Below are 20,707 nucleotides of genomic sequence, written 5' to 3'. Positions count from 1 at the left end.
AGTTGTCAGGAGACCTGTGTTCTCCCTGCAGAGCTACAATTCCCAGAGTTCACTGAGAAAATGGATTGACTGCTCAACCAATCTGGGCATTTCAGTTCTGTGAGGGGGACAGGGGTCTCCTGTCAATTCTCAGCTTTAATAAACTGCAGCCTCCAGGATTCTTTGGGGGGAAGCCAGGACTCTTAAAGTGGTATAATAGTGCTTTAAATATATTGTGCGAATGTGGATGCTGAAGAATCATGAGATGCACTGCTAAATGTCAACCATTTCTGCCATTTCCCGTAAGTCGCAAACATGAAGCACTACCAATAAATGTCAACATTCACCAAGTTTCTGACATTTACGGCAATGTAAAAAAAAATTCTATCTCCATTAACACATAGGTTGATACTGCCTCAGAGGTAGCCTTTGTTGTAATAATAATAATAATACTAAAATGATGCCTGATAGCTTAGCAGTGGCAAACCATTGCACCATTATCAGGCGATGAAAAAAGAACATCTGGTAACACGGCTGGGTCCAGAGTCCCTGCATAACTTGAAAGGCACAAAGAAGTGCTTTCTGGATATGCTTCTGGATTCATACTGAGCTACTCAAAAACCCTTGCCCGGTGAAGAAATATCATATGGAAACTTAATTAGCGGTCCATGGGAGCCTATGGGTGTTAATAAAGAAAATGAAAGGAAATGTTCTTAAAAATGGAACTAGGATAGTGATTGTTGAAAGGAAAACTTATCCAGCAGAGCAATTCTCCCTAATAAATTGTAGGAGTTCGTTAGAAGCAATTAACAAGTGTATTGGATTGTACACACAGAGCAGTGGAAAATAAGCTCCGAAACTATGCAATTAGAAAGTGAGTTAGGTCTTTCAAAGGTCACAGTTAACTTTTAGGGAAACAACACAAATCTGCAGAATCATGGGACTCCATCCTATGAGAGTCAGTGTGTTGTAGTGGTTAGTGTGTCAGATTAGGGCGGGCATAGGCAAATTTGGCCCTCCAGATGTTTTGGGACAACTCCCATGTTCCCTAGCTAACAGGACCAGTGGTCAGGGATGATGGGAATTGTAGTCCCAAAACATCTGGAGGGCCAAGTTTGCCTATGCCTGGATTAGGGTCTGAGAGACCAGGGTTCAAATCCCCCCTCGGCCATGAAGCTCACTGAATGGTCTTGGGCCAATCTCATCTTCTCAGTCTAACCTATAGCACAGGGTTGTTGTGGAGACTAAATGAGAAGCAGGAGAATCATGTACATGCAACCTTGAGCTTCTTGGAGAAAAAGGTGGGGTATAAATAAAGTTTTTGGAGGAAAAAGATGAGATACAAATGCAATCAATCAACAGTTAGCCTCACTGAGTTCAGTGTGACTTATTTCCAATTAAGTATTCATGGGATTGTCATCTGGACAACTGCAAACATTAGGCCCTGATCCAGCCACGGTTAAGAACTATTAACAGCAAAATCCTGTGGACACTTCCCTGAAAGCCAGCCTATCAGTGTTTGTAGTCAATAACTGACATTTAGGAAAGCAGAGCTAGCCAATCAAAGAGAAGAATATTGAAGCACCCAGATTCTTGCTTTGCTTTAAAGCCATTTTCCCCTGGTTTTTCCTGGTGGAGAAGCAATTGGTGCCCCATAGAAAACAATCCTGGTGTCCAGAGTTTTAGTGTGACTGGGCAGTCCAGGTCTTATGCTGGACAAAAAAGCTATTAAAAATACTTCACTGATCTCAACACAGATACAGTCCATCATTATTTAGGTCCATTTTGCAGGATGTGCCGCTGTGATCCAGTACTGATGTATCCACTGAGGGGGCAAAATGAATAGCAACCCTGTAGTCCAGTGATACTATCCTGACATGTTTGTTTAAAAAAGAAAAAGCAGTGGGGGTGGAGGAAGTTAATCATAGCCCTAGTGCAATTGTTTGAGGACTGGAGAGGGTCAAGAGATCTAGGGAAAGAATCGGATTCAGGCAGCAGGGAGTGAGAAAGCATCTGGATGCAAGGTCCATCTGTAGGAGGAGTAGAGAAACAATGGGAGTTTCTCAGAAGCCAGGTCTTTCTATGCTTCACCACTGCGTCAGTCCCCAGATCTACCAGAAATGATAGGTGTGTATTTGGTTACAGATTGGTTGGCTGGTTTCTCCTGCAGAGAAAAAAACCTCTCCCGATGACCATGCTACAGTGCACAGATTACATTTGTCTGGTTGAGATGGAAGTAATAGGGTTTTGCGGTAGCAGAATGAGAGAAAGCGCTTGGTCTTTAAAAAGTTAGTTCACATGTGTCTTCAGAGCTGTGTTCACTGCCGTTCTCAAGTGAGGACTTTCAGAAAGAGTGGTTTCAGGACTGAGGACTGTGTTATCTCTTTGAACACGTGGTGGCTTCAATCATAATGGTAAACTCCATACAATTAGGCACCTGCACATGTGGGAGGCTGTGAGAAAGAGGACAAAATAATCTGCTTTTGGGTCCTGAATGCTCCATTTTTGTTTTTATTTTTTGCTGTAAGCCAGTGGGCCAATGTCGTCATTTAATGGAAGGGAGAACAAAACCTTCTTCCACTTGACGCTTCCATCAGATTAGTGGAAAGCTGGGAAGAAAACATTTTTCATGTTATCAAACTGCTGTCCTCCCATTTATTTTTGGCAACTGCAGATTCCTCTCTAACCTCTGTAATTAGCTAGGGAGTGCCTCTTTCCCCATCTGTTAGCTCTTCAACAATAGGTTTAGCGCAAGAGTCAGGAGACAGCCAGTTGTCTATAGAAGATAACCATAAATAATGAACGGGACAAGTAGATTATGTAGAGGCATTTGTCACAGTTCCCACTAAGTGCAGCTGAAATATAGATTAAAAAGAGAGGGGTTGAAACCATTGCTGTTTGCAAACGCTACAAAGCAGGGGTTAGCAGTTACTGGTGGGCTGCTTAATGCTACTGGGAGGTGGTTTTGGGGTTGGTTTGTTTTTGCATAGAATGCTGACCTAGGTGGACACCTGGATGATCCAGCAAGGCTGTTTGGAAGGATCAGTGAACAAGGACATTGTGGACTAGTTAGACGCAGAGGAATGGGAGGAGGAACCAGCTGGGGAACCACCAAGGGAAGAAGGCTCAGAGCCTGACGGGTGGTGGTGGAGGAACGATGAGTGGGCAGAGGGAGGAGAAGACAGGGAAATGGTAACCGGGCTTAGTGAGCTGCAAGAGTCGGTGGCAGAGAGAAGTCAAGAACCAGAGACAGAAGCTGAAGCAGGTGAAAGGAGGGAGGCCAAGAGGCAGAGATGAGTCAGGCTTGTGGAGTGTCGTGGGCATCTCCTCCTCTTGCTCTGACAAGCTCCCCTCTCCCACCCTGCCTCTGAGAACGAGAAGAGAGCTCAAAAAGGCAGAGCAGTGGCAGGCCGCACACAGACGCAGTCTCCAATTGCTTGGCGAAAGCCCTGGAAAGAAGGGGGCTTAGATGGCTGTGAGAAGGCAGGGTCTTTCAGTCTCAGCAGTTGCTCCATGGGGTTAGACCGACCAGGGATGAGTGGTGCTGCTCATTTGGCCTGACGCTCAGTCAAGTCCATGAAGATCGTGTTTTTTGCTAAGAAAGAGTTAACTCCAACTTTGAATGGTGTGATTTACTGCCCTCTCGCTCTTTGACAGAAGAGGTGTCATGCCTTGCATGTTAAGTGATTCTGGGTATGTCCCTCTGATGTGTAAATTAAATCTCCTTTGTGGATCTAAAGTCGGGGTGGGCACCCTGTGGCCCTAGATACCCAGGCAGCCATTGATCATATTTAATGAAGGTGGCAAGGAAAGAAGAATGGGGGAAGGGAATGGCAGAAAGAGAAAGAATGGAGTGCAGAAAGAGGGAGACTGGAAGTTCACACAGGGGAGATTTGATACCTGATTGCACTCCCAATTACATCACTGGATGCACCGAAGGATTGTCACATGTGCTTATATGTCCTTCCCTGGAAGTAAATTGAGTAGACCTTAATACAACTTTTTGGCAGTAAGCACACACGTTAAGCCAGTGTGCAAGATTGCACTTCATGGAACTATACCAGCACCAGTGTTTTGCGTGACTCTCTCCCTTTGAATCAATGAAATATGAGGGCAGCAGCAGGAGAACATGTAAAAGATAAATAAGCTGAAAATAGCATCCACTTGTACAAAAATATATAAGCTGAGACCCCTCCACAGCCACAAGCCTGCTGGTCCAGACCTCAGGAAGGCTTCTCATTGTACAATTTTTTAAGAGCTTAATAAATGTTTGCAATTGGGAGGTCCATTCTTATGTATTCTGGACTTGTTGTTCCATCCCTAATCACTCACTGAGAGAGAATAAAAATAAAGCCAAATCTTTATTTTTCCTTTTAATAGAATTTATTTTTTATATCCTGCCTCCATAGCACAGGGTAATCTTCTGCCAACCCAAATAATATTAAGAAAACAATATATATTCTTTAAAAATGTTAGATAATGATCCCATGTCACTTGAAAAATCCAGTCATCTGAAAGAGATAACCATGTGTAGTTTTTTTCTTTTTCTTTAACAGGGCGAGTCTGTGGTTACAGTGGCACCCCATGGTAGAAGCACAGAAATGCAGAAAAGTCTATGCTGACTTTTTATTCTGTTGCATTTAACTGCGTATGCTGTGTGAACAGCAGGATTCAAGAATAGTGATACCCAGTAGCCAAGATAGCTCTCAAAGATCAAATATTAAGATTCTAAAAGGAAAATTAAAAGCATGCAGAGTCTTATGCCATCTATTAGAGATCTTAATATAGATCAATGCACTGGTGACTTACTACATGGGACATACAAATCTATTGTCAAAATGTGGCTTGCAGAATAAAGGCAGGTGAGAATGCAGGCTAAGGTTGCAATCTTAACCCCACTTAACTAGGAGGTAAAGACCACTGAATTCAACATGACTTAGATTTGAGTAGACATGAGGTTGGTATCACACTAAGTTTTGAGCAATTTCAAACATCACATTGCTTTATTATTTTGAGGGGGGGCTTTCCTTTTTAAAAATTTCTGCAATGAATATAAAAACAAGCTAGAAGAAGCAGGAAATGAATAAAAAGATAAAACCATTTCATTCCCAAAGTTATAGCAAAAGCTCATGAAATCATGTCCTATGTGTGAGAAATTGAGAGTGCACCAGCAGAGGACATGGTAGGAGACCCATCTGCAAAAAAAAAAAAAGTGTTTTAAGATGGGGATACTGGTGGTTGTTTATAAACTGGTCAGGCTAAATTTTATCCATTAGGAAAGACCATACGTTGTACTAAGGCCAACTAGGACAAAGAAGCAATGGTTACTCTTCCTTGGAAAATATGTGTGTGTAATATAGACATACTCAAGAGTGGATTGATTTAAACCAGTGGAGTTAAGCCCATTGATTTCAATGGACCTACTCTAAGTATGACTTAGCTGGATGTCACAAATAAAAAGAATCGATTGTTAAACTTATTGGAACTTTTTGATCCCATGCAGGGCAGAAAGTAGTAGAAATAAATATGTGACAATGCTGAAGATTAATTTTAGATTATGAATTAGGCCTGGAATTCATAGAAGCCAAATTGTGTGGTATTACCTATTGGCTGAAGTACCTGTGCCATTAAGTATCACAACGTGGTAGAATATCATCTTCCTCCAGTTCTAGTGTTTTCTTTCTGGAGGTACAACTGGTGTGCTCTGACATAAAGGCAGGCAACTACAGGAGTACATAAGAAGAACATCCAAGCAGGAGCAGTAGTGTAACATAAGAACATAAGATTCTACTGGATCAAGCTTACAGACCCTCCAAGTGTCCCACTTTTCCAAGGACGTTCCTGATTTAGAGCAGCTGTCCCAGTTTCTGATTTGATCCGCAATGTCTCACTTTTCCTTAGGACATCCCTATTTTCATTGGAGAAATGTTGGAGGGTACTGGCTTATGGCCCATCAAGGCCAGCTTCCTGTTCTCACAGTGGCCAATCAGATGCCTTTGGGAAACTCACAAGCAAGACCTGAGTGCAAGAGCAGTCTTCCCTCCTGCAGTTTCCAGCATTCTGGTATTCAGAAGCATTACGTTCTCCAACCATGAAGGCAGAGCGTAGCCATAGCAGTGCTTTTATAAACACCAAGTAAAAAGGATGAAGCTCTTGGGGTTCACAGAACTCTTCTTTGGGCTCAATATTAATCAACCAAAGAACAACAAAAGGGCAGGAAATGTGGAAGAAGAAAAAGATGCTACTGGTAGTAGGGGACTTAATAGAAACCATATTTGCATTGATTCCTGCTTCCTCTCTGGGCCATGTATTTTGGGGGAGACACACATCCCAATATGTGTGTCTCCCTCAATATGTCCCATCCCATTGAAAATATATACCTGGATTCTTTTAGGCATCACCAAGAATCTAGGCATAGGAAGAAGAAACATAAAATTATAGAATTGAGGGGGATCTTGGAGGTCAACTGATCCAACTCCCTGCACTCAGTGCAGAATCTACCATGCAGGATTCAACTACAGTGGTACCTCAGGTTAAGTACTTAATTCGTTCTGGAGGTCCGTACTTAACCTGAAACTGTTCTTAACCGGAAGCACCACTTTAGCTAATGGGGCCTCCTGCTGCCGCCGCGCTGCCGGAGCAAAATTTCTGTTCTCATCCTGAAGCAAAGTTCTTAACCTGAAGCACTATTTCTGGGTTAGCAGAGTCTGTAACCTGAAGCGTATGTAACCTGAAGCGTATGTAACCCAAGGTACCACTGTACAGCATGGCCAGTTAATGGCTGTCTATCATCTGTTTAAATCAGATGTGGGTAACCTTTGACCCTCCCTATGTTATAGAACTACAACTCCCATCAGCCTCAGCAGGCATGGATGGCCAATGACCAGGGATGGCAGGAGTTGTAGCAACACCTGGAGGACCAGTGGTTCCCCACACTTGGGAGTATACACTGATGAAGCAAGTAATTTATGGTTTCTGTGCAGCTGCCTCTTCGGAAATGTTTGATATGATCCTATATTCCAAAGAGTCCCTTTTCCATGCATGAGAGCAGCATAGCTCACCCCTAAGATATTCAACAATGATTTCTAAAATAATAAAAAAAGCACCGCCTCACATAACTTTAGCACAGAGCCAAACGCTATCATTTCTTCCCAACCCAATAATGCATATAATATCAGGAGTATGAGAAGTTCTTTAATAGTGGAGATCTGTTTTTTCCTTGACAATTTTATAGCAGAAAAAAAGAACTATAATTTTTTAGTATGTGCTTCATTTCAGTCAAAGGGAAAATGCAAATCATCTAGCTGGTTTTTGGGGGGTTTTGCCATCATTTGGACAAGAGCTCCTCTCAGTGGCCTGATGTGGATTCTGGTTTCCCCTCTCAGACTCCATGCCTGACCATAATTAATGTTATAACTAATAATAAATTCATGGCCGCATGAACAAGGGACAGTAATAATACGCAGATTTGGCTGTCATTTCCTCTGACAGTCTTTAGTTGGCTCATAGAAAGCTTGTTACAGTTTATAAGATAAGAGAAACAGTGCTTGTATAAGCCATAGCAAACAGGAAGCAAACCACCCAACAGAATGGGACTGTGGCAGGGTAAAAATTACATGGATCAAAGATTATTTACAGTGTAATCCTTGTTGTTGTTTAGTCATTTAGTCGTGTCCGACTCTTCGTGACCCCATGGACCAGAGCACGCCAGGCACTCCTGTCTTCCACTGCCTCCCGAGTTTGGTCAAACTCATGCTGGTAGCTTCAAGAACACTATCCAACCATCTCGTCCTCTGTCGTCCCCTTCTCCTTGTGCCCTCCATCTTTCCCAACATCAGGGTCTTTTCCAGGGAGTCTTCTCTTCTCATGAGGTGGCCAAAGTACTGGAGCCTCAGCTTCAGGATCTGTCCTTCCAGTGAGCACTCAGGGCTGATTTTCTTAAGAATGGAGAGGTTTGATCTTCTTGCAGTCCATGGGACTCTCAAGAGTCTCCTCCAGCACCATAATTCAAAAGCATCAATTCTTATCCTATATATGTCAATTAGAAATGAATCCCGTTAAATTCGATGAGCCTTACTTCCACATAAGTGTGCGCAGAGAATTCTCATTTCACAGCATGGGAATTAAAGGTTGGGCCCTGGAGAAGACAAAAAAAGTGTCTGTTTGCCACTGCTAGGTTGCACCACATTATTCATGTGCAGTACAAAATCAATTAATATTCCAGTTGTTGTTTTTCAATTGAGGGAAATCATGGTCAGACAAGGGGGCTGTTTCTAACGCAGTCAACATGCGTGCACACACTCATCTGCTTCTCAGGGTAGAAATCCCAGCGCAAATTTGAGGAGGCTCAGGGTGAGGTGAGGAACAGGAAGTCCCATTGCAAAAGAGGAAGTCCTTGCACTAATGGCGCAACCTTTGTGGACCCATCACTCTCCTCGCCCAGTTGGATATCACTTTTGAAATGTTGTAGTTGCAAATAGTTGCCATTCTGAGGCCAAGCACAGGGAAGAAAGCTCAGCATTACTGTTTCATCAGGGAAAGGCTACAGGAACAAGGGCCAAATGACGGTGTTGCTGCGACCCAGGAGATATGGGATGCCAATCTCCTATTGCTCCCTGGGGAACTTGTGGCCTTATTTTAAATGTGTGCAGCAGCAGCAGCACTTACTAGCCACCTGCAGTGACTATCAGCTGCTTTAAAAAGAAAGTAAGTTTTAGAGACTTCCGGAGGCGGCGCCAACGGCAATGGCGGTCTCCTTCTGAGCAGGAGGAGAAGCTCCGTAGAAAGTGGGTCTGTTCCGCTACGGCGAAGCGGGGACCCAATTTGAAATCGCAGGCAGAAAGAGCCTGCGAGCGTGGGACCCAGCAGGCACCTTTTGCGCCCCCCGTTTTAGCAAGGGAGCCCCGTAAGGGGTTCCGGTGTGCAGCGGGAGCGGCGCGGTGCTACGGGTCGATTGCTGCGTCTATGGAGCGAAGCCGCGTAGCTGTTGCCGGAGAGCGCTGACCTTTTTCCTGTGAAATTCGGCTCTAAAGAGAACATCCGTGAGTAGGGGAATTTAAGAATTTCGGATTTGAAGAGTAAAAATAAGCGAATTTGGGCTCCGAAGCGGAAAGGTGCAAACAGGAAGTCCGCCTTTCCGTTTTGTAAAAGATCAAAGCAAAGACCTTTTTACGCTAGTACTTCAAAGTGGACTGTAAAATTTTAATTCCAAGCATCAAAAGAAAGAACTCCCCCATTAGAGGAGAGGGGGGAAGCTAAGAAAGTGACTGTATTTCTTCTGGGGATCTTCTGGGAACTTAATAGTTTTTTTTCCGGACTCCCTGGGAACGGACTGTCAGATTAATGAGGACTGCTACATTTGAGCTCGCATTGACTATGGATACTGTAAATATCTAAGCTCTAACTCTGCAAGGAGATACATTCAGAGTCTCCTTTTAACTGAATACTTAGTTTTAATTAAAGAGGGGACACGGAAAGTTACAAAAAGACTTTGTTATTTGGTTACTGAGAATCCAATGGCGGTTACTGTGTCCCCCTAGAGGACTACTGAAGTCAGTATCTGACCGGGGGAATTTTCCATTACTAACTTTGGGGACTTTCCATTGCAAGGCTTGACTCTGGGAATTGACCTTGACGGAAGATAAAGGGGAATGACTGAACAAAGAGCAACAAGAGCTAAGGTCAAAGTGCAACAGTCCACCTTAGCCTCCCAGCAACGCAGAGCATCTGTGCCTGGCCCCCCTGCGACTCAGGAGGAAGACGCAGGGCAATCTGAGTTAAAAGGAATGGCCTCAGAAGGGGAATTTACATCTGTGTTGAATAAAATTTATGAAAAATTGGAAGGCCTAAGTAAACAGGTCTCAGATCAGTCAGCTGAAATTAAAGGGAACACAGCTAGCATCAACTCAAATACTAAAGCTATAGAAAAACTGTTGGAGGAATCTGCGACTACTAGGAAAATAGCCGAGGAGGCAAAAGAAAAAGCTGAGGAGGCAAAAGAAAAAGCTGTGGCTGTGGAGGGAGAAATTAAACCAATACGTAAACAGATTGGGGACCACCAGGCCTTATTGTCTATGGTCGAATTGAGAGAGAGGCAGACAAACCTGAGGATCAGGGCGGTGCCAGAACTTGAGAAATATAGTTTGAACGACTATCTTTCACAGGAATTTGAGAAATTTTGGAATTTGGAGCTGGATAAAGATTTTAAGATAGTGAGCGCCTTTAGACTTGGAAGAGGAGGGAGGAAAAACAGGGTGAGAGACTGTTTGGTGACCCTCCGTTCGAAAGAGGAACGGGACAAAATACTGGGTGCTCACTTCCAGAAGACCCTAGAGATTAATGAGTCCAGAGTGGAGATTTTTAAAGATATTCCGAAACATCTTCTGGATTTGAGAGTTAACTACGGAGACTTGGTGGCCTTGCTGAGAAGGAACTCTATTGCTTTCAGATGGGAGTTCCCCCAGGGACTGTCTTTTACATTTAAAGGAAAAAAGTTCAGAATCAGATCAGTGGAAGACAAGGAAAAATTTCTGAGAGATTTTGAAGAAGATCTACAAAAGGAAGCGATAGATGTGCTAAAAGCCTTGAGACCAGGAGTAGACACAGCACTACCACCTTTGGAATTCGACAAATCGAAAAGGAAGATACCACCGCAAGAACTTGACGAGCTTTTGGGAGCAACTGGAGGAAACTAAAATAATTACACTATGTCTCTGCAATTATTAAGTTGGAACATTCACGGCTTTAACTCTCCGGAGAAGAGGAGAAAAGTCTTTCATATATTGAAAAAGGAACAATTGGACTTAATTTGTTTGCAGGAAACCCACGTGGTAAGGCTCCACAGAAAAGTTCTTATCAATAAAAGATTGGGTCAAGAATTTATTTCATCGGACAAAGTTAAAAAGAGAGGAGTTGTTATTTATGCTAAAGAGAGCCTATCACCGAAATTTGTTTTTAAAGACGAACAAGGAAGGTTTGTCGCAATTGAGATCCAACTACAAGGTGAAAAATATTTGATTGTAGGAGTATATGCACCAAATGAGGGGAAATCTGAATTCTTTAAGAAACTGCATGAGACATTGTTGGACTATATGGACTATAACATCATTTTGATGGGAGACAAGAATGGAGTGGTATCTACTAACATGGATAAGTCGCAAAGACAGGTGGTAACTAAAGACGGCAGACTACCAAAAACCTTTTTTGAACTAGTTGACAATATGGACCTTACTGATATTTGGAGAACTAAGAACCCCCTTGGAAGAGAGGGAACATTCTTCTCTGAAGCCAATATGACCTGGACAAGAATTGATCAAATATGGATAACTAGAGGACTGGCACCTAAGACACGAAAAGTGGAAATTTGCCCAAAAACTTGCTCCGACCACAATGCAGTGAAGATGGAGATGAAACTAATGCCAATCGGTTCTTTTAGATGGAGAATGAATGACACCCTGTTCAGAGACCAGGAGGTGACTAAGAAGGCCCAAAAAACTTTGAGAGACTATTTCGAGATAAATTTGAACACTACGGTTGAAAAAAGAACAATCTGGGACGCAGGCAAAGCGGTCATGAGAGGGTTTCTGATCCAACAGAATGCAATAAAGAAGAGAATCCAAAATGAGAAAAAAGATAAAATTTTGGAAAAAATAAAAGAAGGAGAGAAGAGACTAAGAGCGAAACCAAAATCCCAAGAGATTCTGAGAGAAATTAAGTTATATCAAGTACAATATATGAAAATGATAAATCAGGAAGTGGAATGGAAAATTAAGCAGATGAGACAAAAGTCTTTTGAATCGGCTAACAAATGTGGGAAACTGCTAGCATGGCAGATGAAGAAAAGACAGAAATTAAATACTATTACAAATTTGGAGGTAAATGGAAAGACCATACAGAATCCATTGGAAATTAGAAACTGCTTCCAGAGATATTTTAAACAACTCTATACACAAGGGCCACAGAAAGAGGCCGAGTTAGACCAATTCCTGAGGAAAAATGGATTACAAAAAATTTCTCAAGAAGAAAAGACAATGTTGAGTGACAAAATTACAGAACAGGAAGTGGCGGGTGCCATTCAAAATATGCAGTTGGGTAAATCTCCAGGACCAGACGGTTTAACCTCCAAATATTATAGAGTTTTGAAAGATTGGTTAATTCGGCCACTAATGGAGGTGTGCAATGAGATATTAGAGGGGAAAAAGGCGCCGGAGTCGTGGCAGGAAGCTTACATTACACTTATACCGAAAACTGAGTCTGAAAAGACGCAACTTAAGAACTACCGCCCCATATCCCTCCTTAATGTGGATTACAAAATATTTGCTGACATTTTGGCTAATAGGTTAAAAAAAGTACTATTGGAAGAGATCCATAAGGACCAAGCTGGCTTCCTCCCGGGTAGACACTTGTCGGACAATACAAGGAACATAATTAACATTTTGGAGAAGTTGCAAGTGAATATAAATACTAAAGCAGTTTTAATTTTCATAGATGCGGAGAAAGCCTTTGACAACATTTCTTGGAGTTTTATGAAGAAAAATCTTCAGGGGATGGGGGTGGGTCAAGGGTTTGAAAATGGTATAAGTGCAATTTATTCAGAACAAAAGGCTAAATTAATTGTTAATAATGTGGTGACAGAGGGATTTAAGATAGAGAAAGGTACACGACAAGGCTGCCCAATTTCCCCATTGTTGTTCATTTCAGTCCTGGAGGTACTATTGAACATGATTAGAAGGGACCGTCTGATTAAAGGCATTCAGGTCGGAGCTAAGCAATATAAATTGAAAGCATTTGCAGATGACTTAGTTTTAACATTACAGGAGCCAGAATCTAGTTCGAAAAGAGTTTTGGAAGTGATTCAAGAATTTGGGCAGATGGCTGGTTTTAAGTTGAACAAGTCAAAAACTAAAGTTCTTGAGAAAAATTTAACACCGATTGAGAAAGAAAGGTTTCAGAAGGAGACAGGCTTAACAATAGTAAAGAAAGTTAAATATTTGGGGGTTAACATGACTGCTAAGAACTTAAACTTATTTAAAGATAATTATGAGAAATGTTGGTTAGAAGTGAAGAAAATTTAGAGATATGGTCAAACCTGAAGCTTTCCTTGTTGGGCAGAATTGCGGCTATAAAGATGAATGTATTGCCAAAGATGTTATTTTTGTTTCAATCTTTGCAAATTTTAGACAAGATGGACTGTTTCAAGAAGTGGCAGAGAGATATCTCTAGATTTGTCTGGCAGGGCAAGAAGCCCAGAATAAAATTTAAAATACTAACTGATGCTAAAGAAAGAGGTGGTTTTGCCCTGCCAGACCTGAAACTTTATTATGAATCGGCCGCATTTTGTTGGCTGAAAGAATGGCTGCTTCTTGAAAACACAGACATTTTGGATTTAGAAGGTTTTAACAATGTTTTTGGGTGGCATGCATATTTGTGGTACGACAAGGTTAAAGCTCATAAAGCATTTAAAAACCATATTGTCAGGAAAGCATTGTTTAATGTCTGGTTAAGATATAAAGACTTATTGGAGAATAAAACCCCAAGGTGGTTGTCACCAATGGAGGCAAAGGCACTGAAAAAGTCCAATATGGAGGCCAAATGGCCGAAATATTGGGAAATATTGGAACAAGAAGGAGATAAATTGAAATTGCAGAGTTTTGAGAAATTAAAAGATAAGGTGCGAGATTGGCTGCACTATTTTCAAATAAGAGAAGCCTATAATATGGATAAAAAAATAGGTTTCCAGGTGGAAAAATCCAAATTGGAAACTGAGTTGTTAGAACCCAAAACTAAAATACTTTCAAGAATGTATAACTTGCTGCTAAAATGGAATATGCAGGATGAAACAGTTAAATCTGCTATGATTAAATGGGCACAAGATGTTGGTCATAACATCATGTTTGCTGACTGGGAACAGTTGTGGACCACAGGTATGAAATTTACGGCATGTAATGCCCTAAGAGAGAATATTATGAAAATGATATACAGGTGGTACATGACACCAGTCAAGCTTGCAAAAATCTACCATTTGCCCGACAATAAATGTTGGAAGTGTAAAGAAAATGAAGGAACATTCTTTCACCTTTGGTGGACATGCCCAAAGATTAAGGCTTTCTGGGAGATGATATACAACAAAATGAAAAAAATATTTAAATATACATTCCTTAAGAAGCCAGAGGCCTTTCTCCTGGGCATGGTGGGCCAATTGGTGCCAAAGAAGGACAGAATTTTCTTTATGTATGCAACAACAGCAGCAAGAATTCTTATCGCAAAGTATTGGAAGACACAAGAGCTACCCACCCTGGAAGAGTGGCAGATGAAGGTGATGGACTATATGGAACTGGCGGAAATGACTGGCAGAATCCGAGACCTGGGAGAAGAGTTGGTGGAAGAAGACTGGAAGAAATTCAAAGACTATCTTCAGAAATACTATAAAATTAATGAATGCTAAAACTGTGCTTGGATTGGTAATAAGTGGTAATTAGTGATAAAAGTTAATAAGATTATGCAAAAAAGGCATTGATAATTGGTTGAAAATATTGATATAGAATATGTCATGGTATAAAGCTTAAATATTTGAAAAAGGGTAAGAATTTGCTGAATTAAATATCTAAATGGGAATACAAAAGGGGGGAGGCGTGAGGAGGTCAAGAACATAAGCATATGAATCTGAGGTCATTGGGAAGAATGGAATTGTTTTATTTTTTTCTTTGTTTAAATTTAATCTTTCTTAATTAGTTGTGATTTTTTCTCTGTATTTTTTTGTGTTTCTTTTTTCTGTAACTTATGGTTTCTTATTTTGAGAATTTCTACTTTTCTTTTCTGTAAAACTCTAATAAAAATTTATTTAAAAAAAATAAAATAAAAAGAAAGTAAGTTTTAAAAGGCCACCTCAGGTTATCTCATACAGCTTGCTGCAATATTTAGGGCCTCACAGTAGTTTGCATGTCACGAGTTCCCTTGCGAATGCAGAGGCCATGAAATTCCTTGGGCATGCTTAGTCCAATTAGGCCTTGACCAAAGCCAAAGAGATTCTGCTCTATTGGCAAGAAAGAAGCCCATCTTGCTTGCTGATTTGAGCATGGTCCATGATCTGAACAAAAAAAAAAACTCTCCAGAGGTATTTATTCCATTTATGCACCGAGACAGATAGCAACTGCACAAATAATTTAAAAGACCCTCCATTGTATCCACACTACAAGTTATATGGAACATTTTGACAGTTGCCTTCTAGGACATGAGTAGTCATTAAGTGAAATCTGAACATAGTAAAGTGTTTCCTCAAGGGGAATTTGTCCATTTTGATCAAGTATGTTTCCAATTTGTATTTATATTCCATCATACTGTTGTATCAACAAGCAATCCTGATTCTATTCAAGGATGTCAAATCACATTGGGAGGACATATTTTTGAAAAGTGTTAAACTTCTGACAGGCAGCTGTCCTCCAAATTCAATATAAAGAGGCTTCAGGGGGAAAACACATGAAAGCAGCAAGTGAAGAACCTTGTGGTGCCAAGGACCCAGGTTAAGTGCTTCAGAGAATTCTTATTGCATTGTAAGAGGAAAATGTTTCAAAGAAAATTTTTTATTAGGAGTGAGCTGAATGTTCCCATATTTGATGTCCAGGCAAAAATAGAAACAAAAATTGGAGGCAGTGGGAAGCAGAAGATGCCATCTCCTGTAAAGTTCTTTAACTGAGAATATTCACTGTTTTTTCAATCCTATCCACTGCTATTTCTGCTGTTGCATTGTTTTCCTTTCAAGTTACTGCTTCTTATTTAATTCCTGGTTTAATCACATGTACAAGCCTAGCCAATCAGTGCCCACAAAAGGGGGGTGCCCCCAAAATACATGAAGGTAGTCATGATGCCATAGAGGGTAGATTCACCCTCTGCCATCTACACTTTGGGTACACATGAGAAGAGGTTCTATGTAAGTTCCTCTGTACACATGTTGAGCTCCTCTATAAGATGGGGAATCCTGGCCTCTCCTCATGTGTAGTAACTCCTGGAGATCTGTACCTTTTGCATTTCTAGGATCTCCTTTATAATATGGGGTGACCAGGACTGTACACATAGACTTGTACTGTCACAAGATGTACAATGTAGATAGACGTTTGACTGAAACATATATTATTTTTTATACAGTGGAACTTCGGTTACAGCAGGGATCCGTTCTGGAGGCGCCACCTCAACCCAGAAATGACGCACATCAAAGCGCCGCGTCTGCACATAGCACAATTTAGCGCTTCTGCGCATGTGCGAGCAGCGAACCCGGAAGTAACCCATTCCATTTTGTTGCCATTCCATAGCAACAAAAGTATAGTGCCCAGATAAAGGGAAGTAGTAGTACTGCTCGATTCTGCCTTTGTCAGGCCACACCTACTGTGTCCACTTCTGGACACCACAATTTAAGGGTACTGACAAGCCAGAACATGTGCAATGGAGGGCAACCAAGATTATCAAGGGCCTGGAAACAAACCTTATGGGGAACGGTTGAGGGAGATGGGCATGTTTAGCCTGGATAACAGGAGACAAAGAGGAGAAATGATAGCCATCTTCAGCTAACTAAAGGGCTGTCACATGGAGCAAGTTTGCACAAGTACAAAATCCTTTTAAAAAGAACAACAACAACTGAAGGGCAGAAAAACCCAACCCAATGAATATTGAACATGTTCTGTTGGCTCAGAATACTGACAGTGAGTGGGTGGGGGAGGAACCAGAAGGAGGAGCAACAGAATCCAATATCCTGAAATAAGGCATGGCTGACTGGAATACGGACTTGGAATGTTCCACGACATAACATTTTATTGCATATTCCTCAAAAAGAACCATGGGGACTGTAGTTTATCCCCCACAGAGCTAGTATTCCTAGCATCCTTAACTATAGTTCGGGGGGAGGTGTAATTTAAATATATGGTGTGTACACATCCTTAGTCCTACATGGAAATCTGGTACAAATCCCACAAGCTATCAGAACCCTAAATTTTATCGCAGTAAACGATGACTACAGAGTGACATGTTTCAATTGCAGCATGCATTAGCTTTTCTGAACTATGTAACACTACATGTGAATTTTGTCTGGTTCATTTTAGCAAGATCCAAATAAGTTATTGCTTGTGCAGTTTTTAAATTAGCTACATTCCCACTAGAGGTACTGCATTTGCTGTAGTTTTTGTGTGTCTCTCTCTCCCCTCCACCACAGAATGCCCTTGGTAATATGAATAAACTGCCTTGTTAAATGTTACTGAAATTTTTATTAGACAATATTACCAAATTAGAGTGGTATAAAATATTTCCTTTTCACTAACAAATATTTAAAGTTGTTTTAAATATGCTACTTCTATGAACATGCTATTTGAGCTAATTACATTACTGTAAATTCACCTCTTAAATAATTGCTAAACCTCAAGAAATGCTTTCAATAATTGACTGAGTTTCCATAAGGAAAAAAAATGGTGTTATTAAATCTAAATTAAATGCACATTGGAGGCACTTAACTTAAAGTGTTAAAATGCCAAACATTCTCACGCAGATAAGAGAAGTCATTGGAATTAATGGCAGTCAGAAGCCTTTTAGCCATGCCATTTATAGTTCCTCCTAGTCCCAGTCATATTTTCATTCATCTGCCAGAATTCTCGTTCACAGATCAGCAAATGGCTATGGAATCTGGCCTTCGGTGCTGAAATACAGTTCCAACTTGAGTTTCCACAGGAAGGGCAAGCCTACGCATTCATCACTTTGGGCACATGGAGCAATCCATGGTAATGAATGGAGAAATCCTTGTTGCCAGTGGAGCTGGGTGCATGCTGCAAGGAACTGTTGCAGTTGGGGGAAATGGTTCTAACACAGGTTACACCAGTTAGGAAAGAGGAAATAAGATGCTTTTGCAAGACCATGTCTCCCACCCTCCACCCCCCCCAAAAAAACCCTCAAAAGGGCATGCTGCAACATGATGTGTTTCTAACATTCCAGTTTCCCTCCTTCAATTTCAATAGAGGTGTGCACTGCATTAGGAAGTTGCCTAGTATATTGCATGTTATTTAAAACTAGTCTTGCTATTTTCCTACATGTGCTGGATGCTATGCAGCCCACATTAAGCCCATATATGTGCCATTGATTTCAAGGACAGATGCATATGCTTCATTAGGACATAGTAACGGTAAAGGTAAAGGTACCCCTGCCCATACAGGCCAGTCGTGACCGACTCTAGGGTTGCGCGCTCATCTCGCTTAAGAGGCCGTGAGCCAGCGCCGTCCAAAGACACTTCCGGGTCACGTGGCCAGCGTGACGAAGCTGCACTGGCGAGCCAGCACCAGTGCCGCACACGGAAACGCCGTTTGCCTTCCTGCTATAAAGCAGTCCCTATTTATCTACTTGCACTTAAGGGTGCTTTCGAACTGCTAGGTGGGCAGGAGCTGGGACCGAACGATGGGAGCTCACCCCGCCGCGGGGATTCGAACCGCCGACCATACGATCGGCAAGTCCTAGGCGCTGAGGTTTTACCCACAGCGCCACCCGCGTCCCTTTCATTAGGACATAAGACACTGCCTAATGTTGAGTCAGACCCTTGCTATACATAGACAATCATTGTCTCACAGTGGCTCCGTGTGGTCTCCTGGAGAGATCTTTCCTAGCAAGGGATGTTGTGAGCAGTGGTGCTCACACAATGCACGCTGCCCTCCCCACTCTCTGCCGATTGAGAGTAGTAGGGATGGAGCACAGGAAGGTGATAGTGCAGGGTGTGCCCCAGGTCCACTGGAAATGGGACTGGAATAACTAGCCCCAGAATCCCTGGAGTGAAAGGAATAGCTTGAGGAATAGCTCTAGCCTTCTGTGCCAATGTCACATTCCCTCTGCCATGCCCCAAGGAATGTTGTGGGACAGAGGAAAGGTGGAGGGTGCTTGAGCCCTGGAGCATTTGATCACCCCCTTTCAGGGATGGGACCTCATAACATGCTATGCAGACTCTCTCTCACTGACCCAAGGCTCGTCCCTCATTTTCTCCTATTGAATTAAATGGGATATTAATGTGCTTACCTTTTGCTGGCTCATGCTGGAGAGCCAGTGTGGTGTAGTGGTTAAGAGCGGTGGACTCGTAATCTGGTGAACTGGGTTCACTTCCCCGCTCCTCCACATGCGGCTGCTGGGTGACCTTGGGCTAGTCACACTTCTCTGAAATCTCTCAGTCTCACTCACCTCACAGAGTGTTTGTTGTGGGGGAGGAAGGGAAAGGAGATTGTTAGTCGCTTTGAGACTCCTTAAGGGGAGTGAAAGGTGGGATATCAAGTCCAAACTCCTCCTCCTCTTCATGTCATTTGTGCATTGCTTCTTCCAAACAGATCATAGCTGTAATTTGTCTTGCTGGGACTTTTGCACAGATTCCCATTACACCTTGGCCAAATTTCAGTCTACAGAGTTTCCTTTCTTCCGCTGATATCTCAGTTCATGGAATTATTAGCTCACTGGCCTTCCTGTGCTCTGGCATGGCAATGTGATAATTAAAGTGAAGCAAAAGTGTTGTTCCCATTTTTACACAAATGAGTGCAGTCCAGTCCTCTGAACAATTGCTTGGAGTTGCTCTGACTGAAATCAGTTGCACCTGTGAGTAAACACACATAACTTGGATTAATGGGAATTATTCAGTCAACAGTGGAAATTCCTCATACCGGGGTCCAAGACCATGTAAAGTGTGTGGCACCACAGAGGCATGAACAAACAGTAGTTAAGCAAGTGGCAACAAATAATGTCGAGAGATGCTGGGCATGAAGAGAGAGAGAGCTGTTGCTTCAACAAGGATCAGGCAGAAACTGATTATGAAACAAATTATGTATGCCTATTTAAATGGGTTTAAACTGTCCTAAAACCCTGGCCTACCTGATGGCAAGTCAGTACGTCAAGCCCAAAATCCGAGGTCTGGGAGTCAAGTCACACCAGCAATGTCCACAAAATGCAGTCCCGGATCAAGCCAAGTCTGGATACAGTCCACGGTCAAACCCAAAGCACAGTCCCACAGAGGTCCAGGCCACCCAAGCCGAGGCCTATCAACATGGGCAGTTGAGCAGACACAGCACCTCAGCTCTCCTTCCCTTTTGCACTTTGCCTGCTGATTGCAGCACCTGGGCTTGATGAGGCAGCTGACCTCCACCTATTTCAAGCCTACTCCAGCTGAGTAATCTCCTCCCAGAGCTGGCGAGCTCCACCTGGCCAGCTAGGGAGCTGGGCTGTGGGCCCTTGCCTGCCTCAGCCTTCTAGCCTCTTGCTGCTCTGTATGCCTCAGAGCCTGTCGTGTTCGTGGAGACAGGGGCCCCTCTGACTCTGATGATGGGTCTTGCTGCTCTGGCTCCTGTGCACTGATCTCCATTCCCTCGCCATTCTCCATCACCCTGGGAGTACTTCCTTCCCCATCCCCAGCTTGCCCCCGGTGTGTCCCAGTCCTGGCTACATGCCTCGCTTGGATCCTCTTCCTCCTCCCCATCATCCTGCCAGTTCATGATGCAAACTAAGAATGTCTGGTGTACAGGTGAACAGAATGGGAAGAATTCGCACACCTCACAACTCTGGGTAGTAGGAACCAAACCTGTGTTTCAAGGCTAAAACAAACTTTTTACAAGTTCTGAATAGCCAATTCATTACACTCCACTTGAGGGTGAGAAATGCAACACAGTAGACACTAGAGGGAGATGTTCTTCACATATTATTGAAACGTTAAGCAGTGCTGCTCTAAAAAGCAAAA

The 20,707-nt window shown here is 42.4% G+C and overlaps 1 long non-coding RNA gene across 1 annotated transcript in view; it reads right to left on the bottom strand.

Moving 5' to 3' along the window:
• LOC310746285 overlaps positions 1 to 19,560 on the bottom strand; it is a 136,941-nt gene extending 117,381 nt beyond the window's left edge. Inside the window, exon 1 of the long non-coding RNA XR_014540579.1 lies at positions 19,012 to 19,560. This is a non-coding gene — a long non-coding RNA (uncharacterized lncRNA). The remainder of the gene's footprint in view (positions 1 to 19,011) is intronic.
• Between the last annotated feature and the right edge of the window lie 1,147 nt (positions 19,561 to 20,707).

Source organism: Podarcis filfolensis (assembly GCF_964270895.1).
Source record: "Podarcis filfolensis genome assembly, chromosome: 1".
Lineage (NCBI taxonomy): Eukaryota > Metazoa > Chordata > Lepidosauria > Squamata > Lacertidae > Podarcis > Podarcis filfolensis.
This window is presented reverse-complemented; position numbering and strand designations above follow the sequence as displayed.